General features: G+C 45.6%; 2 pseudogenes; both read right to left on the bottom strand.

Moving 5' to 3' along the window:
* Window positions 1-5,586: 5,586 nt before the first annotated feature.
* On the bottom strand, window positions 5,587-8,105 carry LOC119339717 (annotated as a pseudogene).
* Window positions 8,106-12,487: 4,382 nt separating this feature from the next.
* LOC119339716 lies at window positions 12,488-17,918 on the bottom strand (annotated as a pseudogene).
* Window positions 17,919-27,113: the final 9,195 nt, after the last annotated feature.

Genomic DNA, 27,113 nt, shown 5'->3' with positions numbered 1-27,113 from the left:
TTCCTCCACCTGAATATATTACTCAAGGGACTACCGAGGCAGTAAGAACAGCATTACATAGGCACGGCGCAGCGTGCAGAAAGGTAGGAACGCCACGAGAAGACGTCCTCCTTGTCTTGTGGAAGCACAAGACGATGAGACCACAGGTCAAGAGCGGAAATAAGGCTTCTAAGGGTTATTACAGAGCTTTGATCAATCATCCTAAATACCATGTCATTGCGAGCAGCCCAGATCATCCATAGCAGGGCCAATAAGACTGAAGGCCAAGCAGAGGTAGGGAGGTGGGTAGGGATATCGACATCCCAGAGGTCTGTGATGTCGTCAGACTGAGGTAAAAAACCCAGACGTTGCCAGATCCTGTTGGCAAGGGGGCATGATATGAACAGGTGGTTGGAGTCTTCTGGCAGGCTTGCGCACCGAGGACATATATCAGAGACGATTATATGTTTGTGTGCAAGGTTGCACCTGGTGTTGAGGCGGTCCTTGAAGAGCAGCCAGGCGAATACTTTGAGCTTACGAGGTATCTTTGCAGACCAGATAAGCGGAGCATGATGGTCATGCTCTGGTTGTTCCATGATTGCGGCGTATGCATTCTTGGTGGAGAAGGCAATGCCATGTCGAAGGAAGCGTTGGTCTTCCCCAGCCAAGGGCATAAAACCCTGCAAAACAGCCACAAGCGAGACAAGTTCTTGTTTTGCCGTAAGGGAGAGACGGTTACGGAGGTTAGCTTGAATACCGAAATGCAAAATGTTAGCCACTTTTACCAGCTGAAGAGTGGAGTGGGAGAATAAGTGGGGGAAGGTAGTGGCTAGGGGTTGAGGAGTCAACCAGGTATCTAGCCAAAAGTAGGTGTGTGAGCCGCTGTTTGTCAACACAAAGGTTATATTTTGGAGGGGGGAGAGCTGTTGTGAAATGGTGCGGAAAAGGAAAGAGGCTTGCGGGGGTGGGGAGACTAGAGCATTAGGGTGTTGGAGATCTAGCCATTCTAGCCAAGGGGTTTGAGTGTTGGAGAGGGCTTTTGCAGTGAATTTCATGAGGAGGCAGTTGTTTTGGACATGTAGGTTTTTTAGCCCTAAGCCACCGTATTTTTTTGGTAAACAAACATTTTTCCAAGCAATAAGACATTGGGCACCTGAGCAAGCGTCCTCTCCTGCCCAAAAAAAGCTCTCCGCAGCGAGTCCAGGGTTATTAATTGTTTTCTTTGGTATGCGGAACACAGACATGAAGTAAACAAGGATTGAGTCTAGGACGGAGGAGATGAGAATAAGCCGATCACCTTTATCAAGGAGCTTAGCACGCCAGCCAGAGAGTAGTTTCCTAGCACGTTCTAGTAGAGGATTGAAGATATTATTGAGGTGTCTGGTGGGGGCGAGAGGGAGACCTAGATAAGTTTGCGGGAAGGAGGCGCAAGAGCATCCCAGGGCGAAGGCAATGTTATTAGTCGTGGAGTCGTCGGTGTGTAGGGTGGCTAAGGTAGTTTTATCGAAGTTGATGGTGAGGCTGGTGGCAAGAGCGAAGGCAGTGAGGATGGTTTTTAGGGTAGAGGCGGCCGCCGTAGAGGCGGCGGCTATGATGAGCGTGTCATCGGCGTATTGGAGGACAGTGGGGGTAGATGGGAGAAGATGGGGTGGTGTAGAGCGGGGTCTGAGTCTTGGATGATGAGTTGCTGAAGGAGGTCAGCAACGATGAGAAAGAGGTAGGGGGAGACTGGGTCGCCCTGCCGCAAGCCATTTTTGCATTGGATCTAGTTGCCCGGGACCCCGTTAAGAAGAATGGCCATTTTGCCGGTGCGGAGGATGTTTTGGATCCACGGACGAAAGGTGGAGGAGAAGCCCCGTACTGCCAAATTTTTTTGTAGCGCAGGCCATGTGACCGAGTCGAAGGCTTTCCGAAAATCTAACTTGATTGCCATGGTACTTTTTTTGCGAGAGTGGCAAGAGCTAATGAGATCAGCTGCGAAGACAAAGTTTTCAGCGATGTTTCTACCAGAAATGAAGCCTGTTTGGTTGCCATGAACTAGCATAGGGATGAAGGGTTTGAGGCGAGAAGTGATAACCTTTGCAACAACTTTGATCGGGCAGTTTTGCAGTGAGATGGGTCTAAAAGCGTCCGGGGAGGTCGGAGCATCCTTCTTAGGGATGAGAGCGATGTGGGCATGGTTTAGGCGCTCTGTGTCAGCGGTACCTTGGTGAAAATGTGAGAAGAAAGACAGAATCAGGTGTTTTACCAATGGCCAGAACGATCTGTAGAAAGTAGGCCCAAAGCCATCCGGACCCGGGATGGCTTGGGGGTTCATAGAGAAGAACGCATTTGAATTTCTTCTACTGAGAAGGGTGCATCCAGGGCATGGAGTCCAGGCACTGTGTGAGGGTAAATAGAATTTAGGTCAAAGGACCATGATGTAGGTCCTGGGGTGCCAATTAGAGAGACAAAGAAATCTCTGAGGATTTCCGCTTTCTGGGGGTGCGCAGAGTAATCGGAGCCGTCTCGTGTGAGTGTGAAGATTTTGTTCTTACGCAGTCGTTGGGATGCCGAAATGTGAAAAAATTTGGTGTTTTCTCCTCCGTGGATAGCGCGCGAGACTTTAGCACGCCAGCGCCAGTATGTCATTTTCTCGCGGATGACACTCTTGAGCAAGGTGATGATGATATTGCGGGTGAGCGACTCTGGGTGAGATAGGGTTCTAGTCTCTTCAACTAGGTCTAAGGCTGTGATAGCAGCATGACAGCGAGCCTCGCGAAGCTGTGTAGGGATACGAGAGCGTGCCCAGGCCTTAATACGGGCACGAGATATTTTTAGTGCAGATATGAGGGAGTCAGTAGCATTGTTTGGCGATGTGGGCTGTGGAGACCAGATTTGAGCAACAATGTTCTTGCATGGGCGGGAGCTGGCCCTAGCCGCCTCGAATTTGAAGAAGTTGGACTTAGGGATGGAGGTAGTAACGTGGATGAGGAGTGGGACGTGATCAGACGTGAAGCGGGATCGAGAGGAGAGGGAAGTGTTGGGGAATGTATCTGCCCATGCAAGGTTAAAGAAGACGCGATCTAGTCGTTCTAGGGTGGGGGAGGCACGGTTGTTGGACAAAGTAAACCTACGATCGAGCAGGGGCAATTCGATGAGAGCTAGGGTATCTAGAGTTTGATTGAATGCTTTGGCTTCGGCGGAGTGGAAGGCGGGATTATTTTTCTCAGAGGGGAAACGGATAAGGTTGAAGTCGCCAGCGATGAGCCAAGGGGTGTCATCCGGTTGCGCGATGGAGGTGAGTTCGTCTAGGAAAGCTGGCTTGAGTGAGCGCGAGGAGGGAGCGTAAATGTTAGTAATGGCAATGTGGCGCGCGCAGGCGGTTGATTGGAGGATTAGTGTGGATGAAAATGTTAAGTGGGAGAAGGACACGACTTGGAAGTAGGCAGAGTTGATGGCCGAGATGGTGCCACCCGCGGATCCGACCGCTGGCAAGGAGAAAACGTGGTCGGTCTGGCGTGGGAGGAAGGATTTCATTTTAGTGTCAAGAAGAGAGTCGAGTTTTGATTCTTGTAGGAGTGTGATGTGTGGTTTGGTCGCGATTAGTTCAGCAAGCACGTCGGTGCACTTATCATTATCACCAAGTCCTCATACATTCCAAGAACAGATTAGGAAGGAATCATTACTCATTAAGATCGATCAAGCACCAACAGACAACAACATAGTACATCGGGCATACAGACACAAAGGCTACAGGTGATGCCAAAAGTAGCAATGGAACATGCGACAGGGGAAATGAAAACCAAAAGAAGCGCGACCTAGCAGCGGCGTGCAACAGGTGAGGCAAAGGTCGCGCCGTAACTCCAGGGTGGCGAGGAGAGCTGATCATGGGGCGTCGTCGTCACCAGAGGCAGCGTCCTCAGATCCAAGGATGGCATCCAGCTGCTCGTCGTCAGCGCCGCAGAGCAGAGCAATGGCAGCAAGGTCTTCGGTGGATGCAGGAGGGGCGTCGGGCACGTGGAGGCGTGCCTCCTGGATAGCGCGGCCAATGGCCGTGTCTACATCCGCAGCAGAGAGGCGAGTAGCCTTGGCCTTGACGGCTTTAGCAAGCATGGGGGAGTAGGTGGCTTGCTTGCCAGCCAACCGCGCACTCCGCCGCAGCTTGTCCTTGCAGGCGGACTGATCGCGCTCAGATTTGCGGCGCGCCTTGCGAATGATGCACTCTTGGGTGTCCAGGTCCTGCAGAGGAAGGGCCGCAGCGTCGGAGTATTCGCCCGCTGTAAAAGTGAAGGATGCAGGCGCAACAGGAGCATCTGCAGGAGCGGGGACCGCAGAGAACGCAGAGGTGGTGGACTGAATCAGCGAGGCGGCATTCGGAGGAGCGACAGGCAAGAGAGTGCATGGGGTAGGTGGCAGCACGGCACCCACCTGGGCAACCGGGCGGATGACAGGTGGGGCTGGGGTGTCAGGAGGTGGTGCATGCACCACGTCCAGCGAGTCTGAAGCAGCATGCAGAAGTGGTGCATGCATGTCGTCTGAGGCGGCCGACTCGTTGTCGGAGATGGTGATTGGCTGGCGCTGGGAACCATGGAGAGTAGGAGGTGAGCCCATAGCTGGCAGGGCTGTGTCGGCTTCATGGGGGTCGCAGGGGGCATGGTGTGCTACCGGCCTAGTGCCACCATAGGTGGGGTCGGCGCGCCACCCCGCACGTATCACGGAGACGACAGGTGCAATGTGAGCAGGTGAGAGCGGCCTCGGAGAGACGCACTGTGAGGGAGGGGCAGAGTCCCCATCAGAGGAGCCATCACTGAATGGATTGGCGCCATCGCCGTGGTGCCAACGGGAAATTTCTACTACTTTGGCGATCTTAATCTCATTGATGGGTGGGATCTGAATGACAATGCCTGGAGGGGCAGCCTTGCCAGACTGTAGGAGGACGAGGGCACGGACCGACGTGTAGTCGATGCCATGGAGGAAGAAATCATCAATGGCACACACGTCGCCGAGAAAAGTGAGGGCGAAGCGTATGCCATCTTCGTGCCAAAGCTCAGGCGGGAACTCTGAAACTTCTACCTCAGCAAGATCAGAGTATATTGCAATGGAGCGGTCGACTTGCTCGACTGGTTCTATAGTGATGGAGTTTCCTTCATATTCGATGGGGCTATGGTTGAGCACGTCATTGCGTGCGGCTGGAGTGTGAAAGGTGAGGCAGGCGATCCCTCTCCAGGATCCACCTATGATGAAAGCAAGATTGCCGCAAGTGTGCTGGATGGCTCGACGGATGAGGGGAGTGGGGTTGGGGACTGGTGTGCGAAGGTGGACGAAAGCAAAACGACGCGGGTAGTGGACAAGACATGGAGGGACTGCGACAAGTGGCATGTCCCCATAGGGGGGCAGCAGCCCGGCCTCATGGGTCGGGCAGGGCAGATCCATGTCGGAGTCTGTCTCGGAGACGTGAGACGAGGCTCTGGTGTACTGTGAGGCAAGAAAAAAGTCGGCGAGCCGGTCCCTCATCTCCTGTGTGTCAAAGGGTGGTGAGTGCGTGTGATTGAGAGTTGGTGGTGGTGAGGTAGGCGTGGGTGGAGGTGCAGAGGATCGTGGTGGGGAGGGAGGTGGCGAAGCTGGTCAGGCGGTGCCGATAGGAGTGCCGTGGAGAACGAGAGGGGAGGGGACGCAGAGGGCAGGGAAGGGCTCGGAGAGGATGATGGGGATGTCACCGATCATGAGGGTACGGGGTGCGCGAGACGAGGAGCCGGCGGATTCCATGCTGCGAGTGCAAAAGGCTGGGTTAGATTGGGAAAGGAAAGCATCAGGAAGAGGAGGGAAGATGGGCCAAATGCGCCTATACCTGCACTCGCGGCTGCGGTGGCCGTTCCGCCAGCAACGGGCACAGCGGACGGGGTCGCGGCAAGCTTCAACCTGGTGGTCTAGAGCTAGGCAGCGGAAGAAGCGGTGCTTCCTTAGAGTGGGAGGAGAAGTGTGAGAGCGACGATGCGGAGTGAGGAGACGGCGAGGGGTTTTATAGAGCAGGGGGAGGGGGTGCGGGTGGCTGTGAGCGAGGGGGGTGGAGAGAAGGGCATCTCTGTACGAGCTCGTCGGGTTGTGTTTGGGGTGTTCGGGTGCCATGTCCGGCGTCAGATCGGGTGGGCCCAATGCGTGTGGCAGGGGGTGAGGGGACGAAGGACAGGGGTATGGTGATCGAGCGGCCGGCGTAGGCTGGGCAGGGGGGTTAGGCATGATCATGAGGCCTAGATGCTGGTCGTGGGAGGCGGGAGGGGACTAAGGTGACAGGCAGGCGTGCGGGGTCGTCGGATCGTCGGGTCCCAATGCAAGATTCGCTGCAGATATGCGTATCGGAGGCGCGCGTGGGGCGACAGGGGGCGGCGCAGACGTGCCCGGATTAGACGCGGGGCGGGCAAGCATCACGTCCAAAATTGGCACAGACAGAGAGACAGAGAGAGGATTTTGGGGGTTCGCGGCAGGTCCATCCGCCTGTGTCAAGGCAGGTACAGCGTACGGATCTTTTGATAGATTTGGTGGGCCAGGGGGCGCCGCACCACCATCATGATGCATGGGGTGGGCCATCTGTGCATGCGACGTAGGGGGGACGTGGTGCAAATGTGTGAGCGAGGTGGGGTGCGGAGTCGTGCGGGGCTGAAGATGCCGACGCTCAAATGGGCCAAGAACGGAGTCTGATCGAGGGGGCAATGTAGGGTAAGCAAACTTAGTGTAATGATGGAGAAAACGACTGCAGTGTGCAACGGCTTGCTCGAGCTGGTCAAAGAGGAATATCCGAAAACCTTCAAAGTCTATGGACCCTAGACTGAGAATTTGAATTTTTATAGATCGGGATAGGACGCCCGACTTGTACACATGCTCATGAACTTTGACTGCTAGAAAATCTTGTTTGACCGAAAAGCAGTGGTTTAGGGCAGATTCTACTAATAGTTCATTAGGTCTAACTTTAATAGGTAGGAAGGTAACCCAAAACAAATGTGTGTGATGGGTATACTTAGCATGTGGTGTAAGATGGCAAGAGCGAATAACATTAAGCATACGGTAGAAAAAGCTTATACCCGGCCGTTGACGACGCTCCTTGGAGAGAACAATAGTTGTGGACGCAGTTGGCAGCAGTGCAGGATCTTCTGCCGCCGGCGAGGAAGGCGTAGGCCCATTAAACGATGGCAGGGCCGTCCCCGGTGGAGAGCATGGAACACGCCCCGTAGGAACAGGCCAAGGGAAGCGGAGCAGGTTGCCCAGCTTATGGAAGTCGCCCATGGAGGCGATGAGTGCGGCAACGGCCGGCGAGGCCACAGTGAAGGAGAAGCAGGAGTCTCCGTCGTCTGTGACGTTGAAGTGGTGGTGGGTGTCGCCGAATAGGCAAACTAGGATGAGACTCATCGTGGTGACGTCGAGGGTGAAAGGGAACTGAATGACACGTACATACATGCGGCATCCATGCAGGTGGTGTGGTGGATGCTGGGAGACGAGCGAGTGACATTGTGTCCAGGTTACGTGCTCAAAGTGAAGACCCAGATCCTCTGGAATTTGGAGCAGTTGAGCCAACGGCATGCATGTGGCATTGTGGGGAGGAGAAGGTGGGAGCGGGGGCAGGGTTCTCAAGAAGGAGAAAGAGTAAGCGCGGGTGCGAAGTATGGATTGTGCGAGGATGATCTCTGCTATACGTGCAGAGGCCACATGGAAGCGATAAACGAGGGGAGAGCATTGGACAACGAAGAAGTCAGCAGCAGCACCGCCAAGAACCGCCTGGAGCAGGGCGGCAACGGTAATGGCGTCAAGGCGGCGGTTGGAGTAGTGGAAGATGATGTAGAGCGGCGAGGCGAGGTGGATGGCGGGGGTGGTGATGGAGAGGCGGAGGAAGTAGGAGGCATCATCCTGGAACTCCAAGCCCATGGCATTGCCAGAGACAGGAAGCAGCGGAGTGCAACCTGGCCAGCTTTCACGTACGGCGGGTCGAAAAAAGGCGATGGTGGAGGAGCTACTGTGGGGAGGAGTGCGTCGAGAGGATTGATGGCTAGGGTTGTTTCCGGCGATGGGATGGCCGGAGAGGTTTTGGTGGGTGTCTGGTTCCCCTCCGGCGAGGGGGAGGAGGAGGGTGGAGCGGGAGCGAGAGCGAGAGCCATCTTCACTCGAGCTATCGTTGGACGGACCCTAGGACTGGGAGTAAGCATGCTCTCTGAAAGATGCACAATCTGTACTTACGTGCCATTTTGTTCGAAGTGTTGTTTGGCAATGGAACATGTGTTTTTCTTTCTCCGTCCTGAACTGCAAAAAGCATGAAGTTTAAGATCCCTATATATGTTTGGTTGTGTGATCTATCGAACTGTGATGGCTGGATTATGATTTACAAGTGCTTAGTTTATTTGGTTGGGTCTTTCCTTATGTGTCTGTAAGATGTATGCAACCTGGGTTCACAGCTCACATTTGGTGTGTGTACGTACCTGACTTCAGTTTATAAATGACGTTACACCACTGGCTTATAAAATGAAGTCACAGCTAGCTATTCGTAATTGGCTGGGATCACGGCATCCAATGCTTTAGGGGAAATAGATGATAGATCACATTTTATCTCGATGTTCAGCTGCTGTCTCTGCCTGGATGTATGGACGCTTTGCACGTCGCCCCACAACAGAGATGAGCTTGTGGCTGTCTTCCTAGGAGCTGCGTCTCAGATGAAAATCCCTTTCACTTCTTTCTAATCGCTGTTACTTACTACTTAGTGTGCTGTGTCCTTCGTGTTGCAATGGCGGAAGCCGGTCATGTCGTGGAGAAGATTGCCGTGGAGTTGAAAGTGATGGCAAATTGTCATGGAGTGCAGCCCCTGACCTGGCCATGGGCAGCCCGGCCCGGTCGGCCCGACCTTGTCCATGGGCCGGGCCCGGGCCCACCATATTAGCGCATTAACAAAGAGGCCCGGTGGGCTTTCTACACTGATGGGCCGGGCTTGGACCTGATTTTTAGGCCCGACGCCCGCCCGGGCCAGGCCGGGCCCGGGCCTATGATTTTGCACCGGGCTTGGTTAGGCCCGGCCCAAAGCCCGGCCCGGCCCGAGGGATGGCCAGGTGTAAGCCCGACAGACAGAGGCGGAGTTGGCTGATAGCCGTGTCCAGTTTTCCTTTGGTGTTGTGAGATGAGAAACTACTTTTCATTTTCGCCGGCCTCGCTAGGTTTGGCTGGTGGTTTTCATTTGCTCACTGTTTTTTTTTGTGTGTGTGTGTGTGATCAGTCTGCCGCTGTTGCAGAGGGTAGATGGAAGACCTTTTAAAGCTTTCAGTAAAAGCTGGACCTTCGGGTCTCTCATCTAAAACACACCAAATTTGTATTGTTTTACTTTGTCAGCCGTGCATGTACACTCATCTGGACACTCATTATTCAGAAATTATATATGCCCTCATCGATCATAAGTATAATTCTGAAATGGGAAATTTGTTAAATTGTGGTACCGCTTATTACAAGAAATTTACATATCTGAACAAGAAGCAATGCTCCAGGTTCGTGTGAGTAGGATGTCGCAGCTAGCTGTCCAGTCTGAAGCAGCGGTTACAACACTAGGAACTTTTTCTGGGGTAATTGCTTGCTGGAACTAAATCGCAATCATTAAACTCTAGCCTTCTAATAAACTTTATTACATACAGCAGGATGAATTGATGTATAGATCTTCCAAGGCCTTCGTCATCAATGATCAATGAGGACCGTCTCTCGTGTGGGATGCTGATCCCATGAGGAAGGAGTGTTTATGTACTAAACTATGTTGAAAAAAGACTGCAGGATACGAAGTTGTGTACCTAGCTAGGCGCAGCTAACAAACAATGTACCCTGTACAAGGATCAATTCAGATCATGTACTCCAGTAACTAGCAAGTAGGAGGGGCAGGAAAACAGAGGAGGTTTGAGGAGACGGCGGTGTGGACAGGGGACGAAAACAGAGGAGGCCAACCCCCCTGCTTCTTCCTCAGGGTTCAGGTTTGGTCAGAACCTGCACATTCATGAACTGGATCAGCACCGCAAGTGTGTACTGTAACTAACTTCCTTAAATGCCTGATGAAGTAATGAGTCACCACGAACAACAAGTGATTAACTAACTACCTTTGAAATGGTCGATTACACAGACCCCCTAACAGATGCATCCATCACAGCCGTTGTTTTGATGGAACAACCAAGCTTTGCAAGTTTGAATGCCAACTTCTGGATCCATTGTCAGATGCAGGTTGTTTTTTCTGCAGGACAGGATCCAACTAATGAATGTAAGGTCAGGAATTGAAAACTGAAACTCTGAACTCTGAAGGTTGACAGTGAAACACCACCATATACCAAACCTGCACAAGATGTATGTAGTCGGCAGTTGTTGGGGTGGGGGTACAATGGAATTGGAGTGTATGAACAAATAATCCACCTGTTTCAATATCACATGAAACATATTTTAATTAGCACTGAGATAGATTCGGAAAAAAAAAGGCCAAGGAAAAATAGTTGCATTATGCCAACAAGAATGGAGCAAATCACACTGATGGATCAATCACCACATACACTTGAAAGCACACTTGCAACAAGAAATGAACACGGTATGGGAACCCAATGAATCCAAATGGTCAGGATTTTACTTTGAGTTGGTCAACAGGTGAACCTGCCAAGTTGGGTACAAATAATCTGCATAAGGTGTACAAATAATCAACCTGTTCCAAAATTGCATGAACGTATTTTAGCACTGAGATTTTCAATAAATACAAGGCTAAGAGAATATTCTTGCTTTAAACCAACAAAAATGCTTTAAAACTTTGAGATGCATACCCAAACACAGAACTAATGCTTACAACACAATCTGTGCTATTTAGGACTTACTTGCTCGGATAATTGTTAGTACTTCAGAACTACTGAAGAAAAGAAGTGCTGAGCACGCGGTGACACAGGGCGCCTTGAAGCGGAGTAAGCTGCGGAGGTGTGGCGCGTGCATGGGCCACGAGTGGTCGGCGAAACCACGGAGGATGCGCTCGGCGACGTTGAGTGCGAGCGGCTGCGCGTCCTCATGCTTGCCGGTGCGAGGTGTGTAGGCTGGAGACGTGGGACGGGCCCATGACCATGAGGTTCTTGATCAAGATGACGTGGTCGTATGGGAGCTCATGCACCAAGGACATGTGGTCCATGAACCCCGGCCGCACATATGGCTCGAACCACGACCGTTTCTTGGCAGCCGGCTGGTGCCTCGGCGATACCACAGTTATACACCCACACCACCATGCGAGTCTTGCACCTTGTAGTTCCACTCACACGTGTTCTCAAGGATTTTGGGGCCATCACGAAGCTGCATGCACATGGCAACATTATATGAATATATCATTCATTTTCTCATGCGTTTGTACTGAGCCATGGATGAACTTGATTCAAAACGAGCATAGATTGAGTAGGAGGACGAAAACCAAAAGACTAGTGATCGAGTACCAAAACAAGTGCAAGTTGACTAGGGGACAGCAGCAGTGACCGTGACCATGGCGATGTATTTTGGGATCTTAAAGGCTGATGATCAAACCCTACAAATTCCAGAAGTTTCAGGGAGCTTTTTGTATGAAAAGATAACCACATGCCATCCCCTGAACAGATAGTCCAAACAAACCCAAGTTCATACAGGATAGTCCTAATCTGTTCAGTGATCAATTTGAGTCATTTTTTAAGATAGTTTCCGTATGAATTTGTACCCACCATGCAAGTTTATGTATCAAGAGTGTAATTAACTCTAGGAAAATATATTCATTTGAACCTTAACAAAAGCCATATCTCACCTCCCTCTTTTCCTTGAATAATTAAGCACAATTAAGCGAACAGAGCACGCTGATTTACATTGTTGGTTTCAGTTTTACCCTTTGCCTTCCCCAACGAATGCAGATAAGAGACATGTAGTCCATCAAACTGGAGCTGGAGATCTGATCTCCCAGATGCATTATGGCAGATGCAGAGCATTTTCGCTGAGCGTCGCAAGGAAATTCTGAAAAAACACTTATTTGCACCACCTTGTAATGAACAGAAGCATTATGCATCTCAGGATCTATCCTCTCTGATCCATCCCTTCTGCGGCCAAGGAAGAGAAAAAAGAACATTCATCATCTTCACTTCGGAACATGACATGAATGATGAACAACCGTATAGGCTTACCTGCTGAGTTGAGTGCGTGCTCTTGGTTGATCCGAGATGCCAACAAGTTTAGAATGACAATTTGCGAGGCCCCATAATCAATAACCTGGCCAGATGAGGATGGGGTTGTGAAGTGAAAACAAAACTGTGCAGAATCAAGCTGTATGAAACCCAAGTATTTCATACACATAAGAGGAAGAAAAATGCATTTAACAGTTTCGATTGAAACTTTCAGTTGGGTAACAGAGATAAACAGGGATGGCCTGGGCACTAACTCCAGCACAGCTTATAATTATACGATTTTTGTGCTCACCCAAGAAATAACAAGATATGCGGTAGAACTTAGATTTATACCTTAGAAACACACCAGGTAACCAGTTCGCTTAGCATTCAGAAATTTTGACCTTTAGCTTGCTTGTTGCTAGCGATCTGCATTGTTTTGACAACTTTTTGCTGCAATATTTGATCTGCAGGTCTTCCAGAGAGGGTGGGAGACCCTCCTTCGGCAGCTGTGATATGCGATCACAACATTCGATCTTCAATGTCTTGAGGGACGGAAGGCTGTGCAGCCCCGCCGGAAGTTCTACGAGATCATCACAATAACATAAAACCAGTTTCTCCAGCGAAAGTGGGAGGCCCTCCTTCGGCAGTCGTGAAATGTGATTACAATTGTAGATCATCAATGTTTTGAGGGATGTAAGGCTGTGCAGCCCCGCCGGAAGATTCAGGAGGTCATCACAATGCATAAATTGGAGATTTTGCAGGGACCTATGGAGCAGAAACGCTCTCTCTTGCTCATCTGTTAGTCTCTCCTCTTCCGAGCAATCTAGTTTTAGTCGTCGGAGGCAGGTGAGGCCCTTGTAGAATGATGTCGTAAGGCGAGACAAATCATCGATCTCAAGACTTTCCAGTCTAGGGAAAATTCCATCTATTAGCTCGTAACTCTCTCCGGCACTTGTAAGTGCCTCGATAGGGGATCTGGCTACTCTCAAACACCTGAGGTTCATGGTGGATCGCAAGCCTTCTAGTGTGAGGAGCGAAGTACAGTAGGAAATTCTCAAATCTTCCAGCAGCGTGAAGGATTCCAGTTGTAGAAATTCCAAAGTTGAGTTCTCATATAATGCCAAAGACCGGAGGGTTCCAAGTGATTCCATGCCGTGTAATGCAGCGAGCGATTTGCATGATCCAATTGACAAATCCTCTAAAGACGTGCAGGAGTGCAGTGTTAGAGACTTCAACCTTTGGCTATGACGTACTTCTAAATCTTTGAGGCAAGTATGGTTATTCGGAAAGCAGGGCTGCAGGGTTTCCTGGGAATAATTAAATAGTGCGATTTCACTAAGTGATTGCGGGAGGAGCAATCTTCCGTGCACCAAAGATGAGAACAGCTCGGGGCATTCCCAAATTTGTAGATACTCAAGGGAGGTAAATCCAGCAAAGCCTTCTCTGCTCCCATCGAATGTTAGACTAGGGCATTCACGAATAGTTATCTTTTTAAGAGAGGAGGTGACGTTTAATGGAACGCACCACAATCCATCTTGAGCCGAGCTTGCCGACAGATCATTTTGATATCCTGATGATGAGGCCTCCGAGGCTAGGATAAGATTCGACTGACTGTTTCCTCCCCCTTCAATCCGCAACTCTGTCAACTTTGGACAGTCCTGTATCACCAATTCCTTCATGGCAGGCGCATGTCGAAGGATCAGAGACAACCATTTCCCCGTTATTCCACATGAAACAATACTGAGACTTTCAAGATATGGCAAGGCATTATATTCTGCAGCTATCACGTCTTCATGTGTGTGCGGTGACAGAATATCTGAAGAGAAGAGTTTTGCGCAGTTTTCTATGCTCAAACTCTCTAGAGATACCAGATGAGAAAAACTTATTAGTGAAATAGACACCAGATTCTGGCAGCCTTTTATTTCCAAGTGTTTCAGGTCCCTCAAATTATGAAATGCCAAGATTTTGTCGTCCAGTCTAATCACACCAGAAGACTCACCCAAAAGACAGTTTGGCCTAATTTCAAACGTTTCCATGGAAAAACATTTCATAGTCAGAAATGTTGAAACTCTTCTGATTAAAAGCTCAGAAAATGCGGTTGAAGGCCGAAGAGGGGCCAATACTTGCAAGTGAGGACAATCGCAGATTATGAATTTCGTAACACTGGGCAACCATGCATTATTCTCCATTTTGAAGCTATGATGGTTCTCAAGCAAATTAAACATCTTAAGTGCAGGGCAACCTCGGATTTCCAGTACCCTTAAACTAGAGTTCATATCTCCCAGAGAAGTGCAGAAACAGTTCTCCAAATCTGGCATCTCAACTAAAACTAGCTCCTCCAATGATGGAACTGATACTTCTCTTACTTCCTCCATATTGCTCAACTTCAACCTTGTAAGAAACGGAAACCTTTTCAGACATGGAAGTATCCAGCCTTGTCCACAGTTCTCTAAATGAATTATCTGCAAAGAGGTAAGCCAACCATCTAATATTTGATGGGAAAACTTGCTCTTAACTTGAGATGGTGAACCCAGCTCAACATGAACGGCCTCAAGTTTTAGATACCGAAGATGTGTATGATTTACCCAACTACACATGAAGGAATGAGAATCAGCAGATGTTGCAGACAAATGAAGCACTCGCAAATGATGTTCCTTTTGGAATACTTCTTTGAAGACTTTGAAAAAGAAAGAGTCATACTGCCCAATTAACACCAATGTCCTCAAGGTTTTCACTGATGTAAATGCAATACGTATTTTTTCTTCAAACTTCTCACTACGAGATATGTTGTGGGTCTGATCATCCGTAAGATATACAGAATCAGTTAGTATTGACAAATGATGTACATGTGGCAATATTTCATTGCAATATATACCATCTATTGTTGAACACTCTGTTCTGGAAACAACCCTGGCCAAATCATGCATAAGACCACTAATTGCATATGAAGTTTGTGTACCCAAACAGATGACTTGTTCAATTTCTTCAACCTGTTCAAAGAAACCCAGGTTTACCAAGTCAGTTAGATAGGACTCCCCTATCTCCTCCAAACACTCACTTGAACTATCACGCTTCACAAATCCCTGTGAAATCCACATATGAATTAACTCCTCAGCGGGAAACTGATAATTGTATGGGAATATAGAACAATAGGAGAAGCATTGTTGTAAATGGAAGGGCATCCCGTCGTAGCAAAGCTTCAAAGCAGGCATGATGCCGCTAGTGAGCTGCAGGGATTTCCAATATTCATTCCTCAGATTTCTAGTCCAATGTTCAATGCTAAGATGCTCTCTTAATATTGATCCGGCAGTTTGTGCCGCTAATGGGTTTCCTTTTAACTTTTGAACTATTTGTTGTCCGATGTCACGTAGACTTTCTTCCTCTTTGTAGTTCTCATCACCAAATGCACATACTTTAAACAGTAAATAGAAATCATCTTTTCCCAATGCACTTAATTTAATTGGTTCAGTTGTTCCTCTTCTTTTTGCAAAAGATGGTTTTCTAGTTGTCATGAGTATCAAATTGTTGTTTGCACCATCAGATGTAAAAGGAGCCAATAGCTGGTCCCATTGGCTATCATTTCTATCATCCCAGACATCATCTAAAACCAGTAGGACCCTCTTTGATTTGATATTACTCTTCAAGACCTCCTGAAGCTTGGCAAAGCTGCAAAGCCCTTGATGTGTTTCCCGAGACACAAAATTTAGCATCTCCCTTGTGAGTCTCACTTCATCAAACATATTAGATACCCAAATCCATATCCTGAGATCAAATTGATTTTCCACTGCTGGATCATTGTACACAACTTGAGCGAGAGCTGTCTTCCCAACTCCTCCAATGCCTACAATAGGCACAACAGTGACACCAACAGCTGAGGTGTTCTCTTATCAAATTGATGATGAATTTCTTCTCTGCCGCTCTCCCATATATTTTTCTTTGAACAAGACTTGATGTTCTGCGGCATGGATCATGCGTTGTACTCTGAGATTTACTTAAAGTTGCAGCAGAGTCTAACCCAAGTATCTCGAGAATCCCTCTCAAACCCCCTTGGATGCCTTGCAACTGACTAATTATCTCTTGTAACCTGCTGGAAATTTCTTCCTTGTTCCAAGGGTTTGTGTTATCTGTGGTGACTTGTGTTGAGTCATGATCAATTCTCATCCTTTTACTTCTGGATGGATTACCAATTGTTCTAGTACCATTGCCTATGCTACAATAAGAAAGAAAGGGTTCATAAGCGGATGGTGTGAATGAATTAAAAGAATAAGAAGGGATACATATGGATGCGGATCTAGTAAAGTTCTAGCTTTTATGAATTAATTAGACAATATCGTAAATGACAAAACTGCGAGATTGATATATCAAAAGAGGGTGGTTTGCCCAAAAAAAAGTGATATTTAGATGATCCATCAAATAGAATCATAGATAGATGATCCATCAAATAGAATAATAGCTAAGTACAACCACAAAAGTGCTCCAATGAAAAGAAGTAAACATGAATGAATTGTCCGAGGGTAGCTCATAAAGAGAATTCTGTTATTCTTGGATCTGTAAAACCTACCTTGAGGAAGGGTCTTGCTGTTGGTGACTTGCTATTTCCCTGCAACCAGCACTCTTGATATGCCTGCTCAAAACTCCTGTCCCGTTTCTAGTCTTGCACTGAACTACCGTTTGACAGTACTTACATTCTGCCTTCTCAGGGTTTCCATTACAATCTCTTGTAACCGCAAAATGGTCCCATGCCTTGGAGCGTTGCCTCTTCCCACGACTGCTACTTGTTGGCGGTATATCAGGATCCACCATCCATGTCGAAGCAGCTGTGCCAGAAATAAGAGAATTATTAGCATGATCTCATTAATCGTAAACTCGCGGCCTCCTTTACATTTAGAAACAAAGCCTTGCCAAAAGGTTGTACGTTCAGCAAAATAACATTCCCAGGCCTCGAAAGACCGGGAATTTTCAAATTTTGTTTTTGCAGGGGAAACCAAACAAGACATGAATAGTTTCAACAAAACGTTAGTACAGAACATGAACAAAACTAGATTTCACATTTAGAAACTAAGCATTGCCAAAAGGTTATAGGTTCAGTCAAATAATATTCGCAGGCTTCAATAGAGCTGTATTTATTAAATTTCTTTTTGTAGGGGAAACTAAACAGGACATGAATAGTTTCAACAAAACGCTAGTAACTCGTACAAACTGACGGAAACAGGAACAACACTACTCACTCCGTCCCATAATATAAGAGCGTTTTTGACACTAGATTTCACAACGGCATCGGCATAGGCTATTTCTACACCACTAACCGAAGAAGGAAGCTCGGATAAATTCTAATTCCTACACCACTAACCGAAGAAGGAAGCTCGGATAAATTATAATTCCACCGTACATGAAGCGATTCAGCAGAACACTAACTCGTACGAACTTCTACACCACCACCTGAAGGACCGATGTCAGCTCAGATAAAATCTAATTTAAGTGTATTTCGCAAGAGAGACTCAAAACTAAAGTAATCTGCAGGTGGTAGGCAGGCTTACCCTGTTTGAGCCTGTGGTAGTCGAGGTCGTCGACCACGTTGGCCGCATCGTAGAGAACCTCCTTGAGATGAGAAAGAGATTCAGCGAGTGGCTCGTTGCCGAGCTCCCTGCCATCAACAGCGGAGACGACCACGCGGACTCCCTTGATTGCAGACGTGAGCCCTTCAATTTCTTCCGCGAGGCCAGCCTCGCGGACCCAGGGATCAGGGGGCTTGCTGATCAGTGGGGTCGACAGGATCTCTTGCGCTAGCCACCCAATCCCAGCGGCCTCCATCGGCAGTTCCGGCGGAAGAGCAAGTGCCTCGTGAGCGGCCGGCCGTGGCGTGGAGTGGATGGACGGAGGAAGCAAAGCAAAAAAGTGCAGACAGCGGTGCGTGAGATGAGACGAGAGCTTAGCTCCACATATAAAGACTGTATAATGGGCTAAATGGGCTGGGCTATGAAGGCCGCCAGTCTGTGGAAATGGGCTGGGCTATGACCATGACCAAAACCTCAACAACCACAAAATGAAGTTTCTCCTCATTTCAATTTCTTTTTGGAACGTCCTCTCTGTTTTATTTCAAAGGAGTATAATTCAAGCACTCCATTCGTTCACACAAATCTGTCTCAACAACAAAATTCATTCACACAAATATGTATATATTCCAATCGGATTTTGATTCGTAATAATACCACTCAAAAATTTAAAGGCGGGAACTATTTGGGGATGACGGACGCAAAACCTCCGAGGCCTGCGACGATGACGAGGGGCAGGATGGAGCACCACAGGACGGTCCTCCCGACTGCTCGCCGGTCACATGGCCGCTGGTTCACCCAGAGGCCAGCCCAAGCCTCCGCGCACCCAAAGAGCACCAGGACAACGAGAATGGCGTAGTAGGAATAAAAGGCCACCTTGCCACCATGGAGGAAGATGCCGCCGGGAGACCGGTAGACGAGCAGCCACAGTGCCCCGGCGGCCTCGAGGACGCCACACAGCAGCAGCGTCGCCGGCAGCTTCTCCCGGTCAAGGCTAGCCTCTGCGATCGCGCCCACCACGCTGCTCTCCGGCTCCGGCCCCGGCTCCAGCCCCAGCTCCATGTATATCTTCCTTGCTTAGTTGGTTACTCGGTTTCTGGTGATCTATCTACCTGGGTCAGTGATTATATATGCAGCGGGAGGGCAGGCCCAAGCAACGATGTTCCGGGAGTTAAGATGAATTAAGACAAGAGACGTACGTAAAATATTAGCTGCGGAGGTTCCAAACTGATATATTTTATTATCGAGAAAGCTGGTGTGGATCCCCGCAAAAAAAAAGAGAAAGCTGGTGTGGAATGTTGGTGGTTACTGGTTACACAACACGAACATGTAGGAAGGAACCCGAACTAGCAACTCGTCTGGGTAGCAAGCGCACACACGGACACCAAACAAGGATACGAACACGAAGATGAACCCGACTTCCTGCCTCACGGCACCGAAGTGACCCACGTCCACGGACAAAAACAGGCGTGTACATGACGATTCGCCGGTTTAAAAAATGAACGTCTCTCTCCATGGAGCGTAAATGAACGATCTATCACACGCTCGCCTCAGAGTGCGCCCATGCGGGCCGGCCCCAGGCACACCAGTTTCCTTCGGCGATACCCTGAGCAGATTTTAACTGTCGTTCCCCCGCAATTTTTTTTTAAAAAAAACTATTGTTTTGGTGAATTTTCTACGTTATTTTGGGGTTCCCTTTTCTGTTGCGGGTTTCTTTGGGGTTTTCTTCTGTTTATTAATTCAGCTTCTTCTTTTGTTTTTGTTTTTATTATTTTTTCCTGTTCATTTTTGGTGTTTTCTACCTTTTCTATTTTACCTATTTTGTGAAAAGAAAAAAATTCAAATGTACATTTATAAATACACAAACAATTTCAATACACAATGAATAATTTTAACAGATGATGAACAAGTTCTAAATGCATGCTGAACATTTATTTAATACATGATAATCCTTTTGTAATACAAGATCAACATTCAAATTCATGATGGACATGTTTTTAATGCATGAAAACATTTTGTTAATTACATGAGCATTTTTTAACATGGGCGAAAATTTATAATGAATGGATAACATTTTTAAAATGCATGATAAACATGATTTTAATACATGACAACATTTGTTAGTATCATGAACATTTTTTGAAATGCATAAAGACATATAAAGAATTGGCTAAAATTTTCAATATACACAATGACCAAACTTTGTATACACAATATGCACTTTAAATTACACTACAAACATTTTGTAAGTATATAATTAACATTTTTCCAATACATGTTGGACTTATTTAATACATGATAAACATTTAAAAAATTAAAGAATATATTTTTTTACAAAATTAATAAAAGTAAATTTTTTCAAAAATATATGTTTTTACTATTTTTGAAATATATATATATATGCATAACAGGAAACAAGAAAAAATGTAGCAATGAAAACCTCGCAATCAGCCAATCATTGCAATTTTTATTGACTGGAGAGGTTGGGGATTCGCTTCCTACCATTGATTGCAAAATTTTGTCTGTCGCTTACCAAGCTGACCGCTAGGTGGGTTTGCTTCCTACCAGTAAACCGGTCTTTGACATCCTAAAAAAAAGTAAAGCGGTCTTTGACACGCGTTGCTACTTTTTTTTTCATTCGAGAGAAGCAGTGTTGGTTTTGTGACTGAATCGCACTCCTTGCTAGGAGTTCGTGCGCTACTAGGCCTGGCCTAGTGCACGCGCACTAGCACCTTCCCCTCTGAGATGCTACGAGTGATATGTGTTGCTCCTTGCGCGCAAGGGACATATCTCGCCTGCTGCGAGAGGACCATCCGTCATCTCTAGGGAAGCCCCGTCTTTGTGGACCAGCCCATTGAAACGGTTCTAGAAAGGCTCTATAGAGTGGTATAAATCATTTTTTAGAACATTTCATGTGGTTCCTCTTTTCGTTTGTCTATGTTATCTTATCGGTTTTATTTGCGATAGGAGAGAGCAACTAGTCAAGGAGTACCCATTGCAGGAATCCCGCAAGAGTCGGTTTAGTGGGGTGAGAGCATGTCAAGTGGTGCGTCAAGCCGCTGTCGCCACATGTCGCGTGCCTCGGGATTTTTTTTTATTTTTTTGTATGCATTTTCGGGTTTTATATAAGTTTCTTTTGGCTTTTCCTATTTTGACTGGTTTTCCTGCGGTTTGGAGAAAAAAAATCAACAATAATTATGCTTCCATGAGAATCACATATTTTCTTTCTATGGAGGTACATATTTGCTTCCGCGAGAAGCACATCTGTGTTTTCTCAAAAGAGAAAAAATCATGAATTTTTTATGTGATTTATTTTTGCTTCCACGAAAAGCACATATTTGCTTCTTGTGGAGGCACAAATTTAATTATGCAGAAGCATAATCATGCTTCTCGGAAAGGATTTTTTTTTTGCTTCCACGAGAAGCACACATTTGCTCTTTAATATGGAAAAAAAATTGCACAACAAGGAAGTGACCCACGGACGAAAACAAGCGTGTACATGACGAATCGATGGTTTAAAAAATGGACGTCTCTCTCCATGGAGCGTAAATGAACGATCTACCACACGCTTGACTCAGGGCGCGCCCCATGCGGGCCCGCCCTAGGCAGATCTGTTTTATTCGGCGATACTCTGAGCAGATTTTAACTGTCGTTGTGGTGAATTTTCTCCGTTTACTCTTTTTTGTTACGGCTTTCTTTGGGTTTTCTTCTGTTTATTAATTTTGCTCCTTCTTTTGTTTTTGTTTTTGTTTTTTCCTGTTCATTTTTGGGGTTTTATATCTTTTCTATGTTACCTATTTTAGGCAAATAAAAAATCCGAATACATTTTATAAATACACAAACAATTTCAGTACACGATGAATAATTTTTAACAAATGATGAACAAGTTCCTAAATGCACACCGAACATTTATTTAATACATGATAATCCTTTTGTAATGCAAGATGAACATTAAAATTCATGATGGACATCTTTTTAGTACATGAAAACATTTTTTAATTACATGAGCATTTTTTAAAATGGGCGAAGACTTATAACGAATGGATAACATTTTTAAAACGCATGATAAACATGATTTTAATACATGACAACATTTTTTAGTATCATGAACATGTTTTGAAATGCGTACAGACATACAAAGAACTGGCTAACATTTTCAATATACACAATGAACAATCTTATATACACAATATGCACTTTCAGTTACACTATAAACAGTTTTTAATACACTAAGAAAATATTTTGTACAAAATTTGCAAAGCATAAATGTTTTCAAGAACATACATTTTTATTATTTTAGAAATATGTATATATGCATAAGAGGAAGTAAGAAAAAGAAAGAAGGAAAGAAAACCTCACGATCACTACCATTTATAGACGGGACATGTTGGGGATTCTCTTCCTACCATTGGTTGCAAAAATTTGTTGGTCACTTACCAAGCTGACTGCTTGGTGGGTTTGCTTCCTACCGGTAAACCGGTCTTTGACATCCTGAAAAAAAGGTAAAGCAGTCTTTTGACATGTATTGCTGCTTCTTTTCCATTTAAGAGAAGCACTGCTGGTTTTGTGATTAAATCGCGCTCCTTGCTAGGAGTTCGTGCGTTGCTTGCGCCAGGGACATATCTCGCCTGCTGCGAGAGGACCATCCATCATCTCTAGGGAGCCCTCGTCTTAGGGTGTGTTTGGTAGGGTGGATGTGCTAAAAAGGTTCATACATAATTCACTTTTGACTGTTTGGCACAGTTCATGGACTCACCTCGACTATGCCCATCTCATGCAAAAAAGCCTATCAGTCATGCTGAGTTGAGCACGTCCAAATAGGATGCATGCAGGCAGCCAGGCACGCCCCAACCTTCTTTTTTAAAAAATTACAAAATTTGTTTTAATTGTCAAGGAATGTTCGAATTTCAATTTTTTTAAATTTCCACAAAATGTTCTGAATTTCAATTTTTTCAAAAAAAATCAAAAAATGTTCTGAATTTCAATTTTTTCAAAATTTTCAATGAATGTTTAATGTTTAAAATTTTGTTAAATGTTGAAAAAAATATTTAGAATTTCAAATTTTATGTAAATTCCCTAATTTATTTGAATTCGCAATTTGTTTAAATTTTCAAAAAATGTTCCGAATTTCAGAAACAAATGAAATTTTCAAAAAAATGTCCAGACTTCCAAAATTTCTAGAAAATCAAAAAAAATTCAACTGTGTTTAAATTTTCAAAAAATATTAAATTTTGAAATTTGTTTTAGTTTTTAAAATTATTCAAAATTTTAAATTTGGTACAATTTTCGAAAAAAGATCAGGATTTGAAATTTTTTAAAATTTTAGAGAAATGTTCATAGTTTCAGAAAAAACTTGAATTCCAAATGTGTTAATTTTTTTTTCATGTTTTCCCAATTTTTCCACCATCAAAAAAAATTCACAATTCGAAATTGTTCAGGATGCCTAAACAAATGCAACTTGCCAAACAAAGTCTCACCTCAGCCTCTCTAAACAAATGCAAGCTGCCTGCCTAAGCCTCAGCTCAGCATGTCTTAGCACATATACCGCTACCAAACAACAGTGAATGCATGTACTCAACATGTCTAGAGTTAGCATGTCTTAAAGGGGGACAAGAATGCTATATGGTGGCAACTGCTACCAAACACGGTTCTGGAAAGGGCTCTATAGAGCGGTATAAATCAATTTTAAAACTTTTCATATGGTTCATTTTTCTGTTTTTCTATGTTTTTTATCGGATTTATTTCATTTCTCTTTTTCCTTTTTCATCAAATACATTCCTACCCGCAAGTTTTATCTTTCTCTATATTTTTTGAATATACGTTGAACATTTTTAAATATATGAAGAACATTTACATGTTTGTGTGAGAAATACAAAACCTACAATCAAGCAATGGTCTGAAGTATCCTATTACTTTTTATAGTATCCTATTACTTTTTATAGTTTTACTAGACTCTTTAGATGGTATATCTGTTTAGTGAAAATAATGTTGCTTTATTTATAAATCCCCAATATTTAATAAAATCATATCAGTAATAATATTCAATTGCTTGCTAAACTTATGATTTATATATATTTCTTCATGGAGGAAGAATCCTTTTGTCATAATGATATTATATCTACATCCTGAATTTTCGAACCATTTCAAATATTTCAGTCCTTACGTTTTATCAAGTAAATCATATTTACACATAACTTTGATGAAGTATAATTTTCCACCGCGGCCTATTATATTTATTGAACATTTATTCATCACAATGTATTCATTATATTGAAATAAAAGCCTTTTATGCTTCATTTCTATGAGGATTAATTATCCGATATAACTAACCCCCACTATTTAAACCATATGTTATGTATCCATTGCCTTCTCCTCCCTATCTTCCTTGTTAATCCCAAAACACTTGTCAACCATTGGTTGAACCGCCTGCATCCATCACCCTGACCAGCAGCGCTCCCGTGCTAGCCTCGCCGCCCTGCCATCCCTTTAGTCTCCCCTGGCCATCTCCCTAAACCGGCAAACACCAGATTTTTTGGCGAGCCTACACCCGCCTGCCCCCCCCCCCAAAAAAACCCCTGAATTGTAAAGTTTCTCAGCTCGCATTCGTGACTGCCACCGGCTACGGCTCGTTCCTGGCCGAGGCCTTGCCGACGTCCCAAGGCCTTGCTTCGCTTGCCCGGCGCCATTGTCAGCGACCTCGGTACTCCACCACACCTTCTTCTTTGTTCCCAATTCAAATCGACTAACCAAAATTTGAAATTCGAGCAACTTACTATTGGGGAATGCAGTAATTTCAAAAAAAATCCTACGATCACGCAAGATCTATCTAGGAGATGCATAGTAACGAGAGGGGAGAGTGTGTCCACGTACCCTCGTAGACTGAAAGAGGAAGCGTTCAGTAACGCAGTTGAGGTAGTCGAACGTCTTCGCGATCCAACTGACCCAAGCACCGAACGTACGACACCTCCGCGTTCAGCATACATTCAGCTCGATGATGTCCCTCGTACTCTTGATCCAGTTGAGATTGAGGGAGAGTTCCGTTAGCATGATGGCGTGGTGATGGTGATGATGATGTTACCAGCGCAGGGCTTCGCCTAAGCACTACGACGATATGATCAAGGTGTGTAACTATGGAGGGGGGCACCGCACACAGCTAAAAGATCTACTTGTGTGTCTATGGGGTGCCCCCGGCCACGTATATAAAGGAGGGGAGGGAAGAGGTGGCCGACCCAAAGGGGGCACGCCAGGTGTGGGCAATCCTACTTCGACTCCCCAGTCCAAGTATGATTCCCCTCCTCTTTCCTATTCCCAGTAGGAGGAGGGAAGGAGGAAGAGGGGAGAAGGAAGGAGGGGCCGCCGCCCCCTCGTAGTCCAATTCGGACCAGCCCATGGGGTGGGGGGGGGCAACCCTTGAGGCCCTTCTCTCCTTTTCCTTATGGCTCATTAAGGCCCATTACTTCCCCCGGCGAATTCCCGTAACTCTCCAGTACTCCGAAAAATACCCGAATCACTCGGAACCTTTCCGATGTCCGAATATAGTCTTCCAATATATCGATCTTTACGTCTCGACCATTTCGAGACTCCTCGTTACGTCCGTGATCTCATCCGGGACTCCGAACAAACTTCGGTCATCAAATCACATAACTCATAATACAAATCGTCATCAAACATTAAGCGTGCAGACCCTACGGGTTAGAGAACTATGTAGGCATGACCGAGACATATCTCCAGTCAATAACCAATAGCGGAACCTGGATGCTCATATTGGCTCCTACATATTCTACGAAGATCTTTATCGGTCAAACCGCATAACAACATACGTTGTTCCCTTTGTCATCGGTATGTTACTTGCCCGATATTCGATCGTCGGTATCATCATACCTAGTTCAATCTCATTACTGGCAAGTCTCTTTACTCGTTCCGTAATACTTCATCCGGCTTATAGTGATGAGTATTACCGAGAGGGCCCAGAGATACCTCTTCGAAACACAGAGTGACAAATCCTAATCTCGATCTATGCCAACCGAACAAACACCTTTGGAGACACCTGTAGAGCACCTTTATAATCACCCATTTACGTTGTGATGTTTGGTAGCACAAAAAGTGTTCCTCCGGTATTTGAGAGTTGCATAATCTCATAGTCTGAGGAACATGTATAAGTCATGAAGAGAGGAGTAGCAATGAAACTGTAACGATCATAATGCTAAGCTAATGGATGGGTCATATCCATCACATCATTATCCTAATGATGTGATCCCGTTCATCAAATGACAAGACATGACTATGGTTAGGAAACATAAGCATCTTTGATTAACGAGCTAGTCAAGTAGAGGCATACTAGGGGCATACTAGGGACACTATGTTTTGTCTATGTATTCACACATGTACTAAGTTTCCGGTTAATACAATTCTAGCATGAATAATAAATATTTATCATGAAATAAGGAAATGAATAATAACTTTATTATTGCCTCTAGGGCATATTTCCTTCACTTACTTCCAGCAAAGCTGATATATTAACTAAAGGTTAAGGACCTAGGACCAGTTCTTTTGGTGGATTTTTTGGTCTTCTAGAATAAGTTGCCCCCTATCCAGCTTATCCTAGAAGCTCAACCAAATTGTTTAGAAGCCTACTAGTTAAGGCTTAATTAGTAGGCTTCTATTTTTTTTTGTTGGGCTTATAGAATAAGCTGGACATGGGATAGTTTATTCCAGCTTATCCTATAAGCCAGCAAAAGAATTGACCCCTAAAAACATAATTTTTTAAAAATTGTTATCCGTTTCCCATATTTTTATCTTGTTTATCTCATTCCTTTGTGAAATTGGTATGTACGAGTGCATCATTTTTTTACAACATTTTTTTTTGTTACAGTGTAGACATAATCCACACTAACGAGACACCAAATTGCCAAACCTAGGGTTTGATCCCAGGTGGATTGATTAAAGCCGTCCAAGCTGGGCTGAGGTTCATATGGATACGTGCAAAGATTCGAAATCAGCAAGTGCGACAGGGTACTTAACGCTTGTAAGACGACCTAAGACCTACACGGCACCGCATAGCAGTGTTTGCAGCTGTATCAGACGCATAGGGACTCCCAGTTGTAGGCTACTGTACACTGCAGGTCGCAGTTTGTTGCAGACCACCAGTTGAGCATTGAAGTACCTTTTTTTTCTAAACAAGTATCATCTTGTACTGGACACAAACCAAAAAATACTATACTTCGTATAATATGTGTGGAGAGGAGAGTGGCACAGGGCTATGCTTCTTAAGGGTGTGTTTGGTTTGAGCCCCAACAAGCGCGACCAAAATTTTTGCACGACCAAAAAATTGGTGATTTGATGTTGTTTGGATTACAACATTTGTACCTACCAACATTTGGGCGAAAAAATTAGGGCTCTATTTGGTTTGCAACCTATTGATTTCGCATGGCCGCTTAAATTAGGAAAAAGACTA

Source organism: Triticum dicoccoides, chromosome 7B (assembly GCF_002162155.2).
Source record: "Triticum dicoccoides isolate Atlit2015 ecotype Zavitan chromosome 7B, WEW_v2.0, whole genome shotgun sequence".
In the NCBI taxonomy this organism is placed as follows: domain Eukaryota; kingdom Viridiplantae; phylum Streptophyta; class Magnoliopsida; order Poales; family Poaceae; genus Triticum; species Triticum dicoccoides.
Note: the sequence above shows the minus strand (reverse complement) of the source record. Positions and strands in the feature narration are given on the sequence as shown.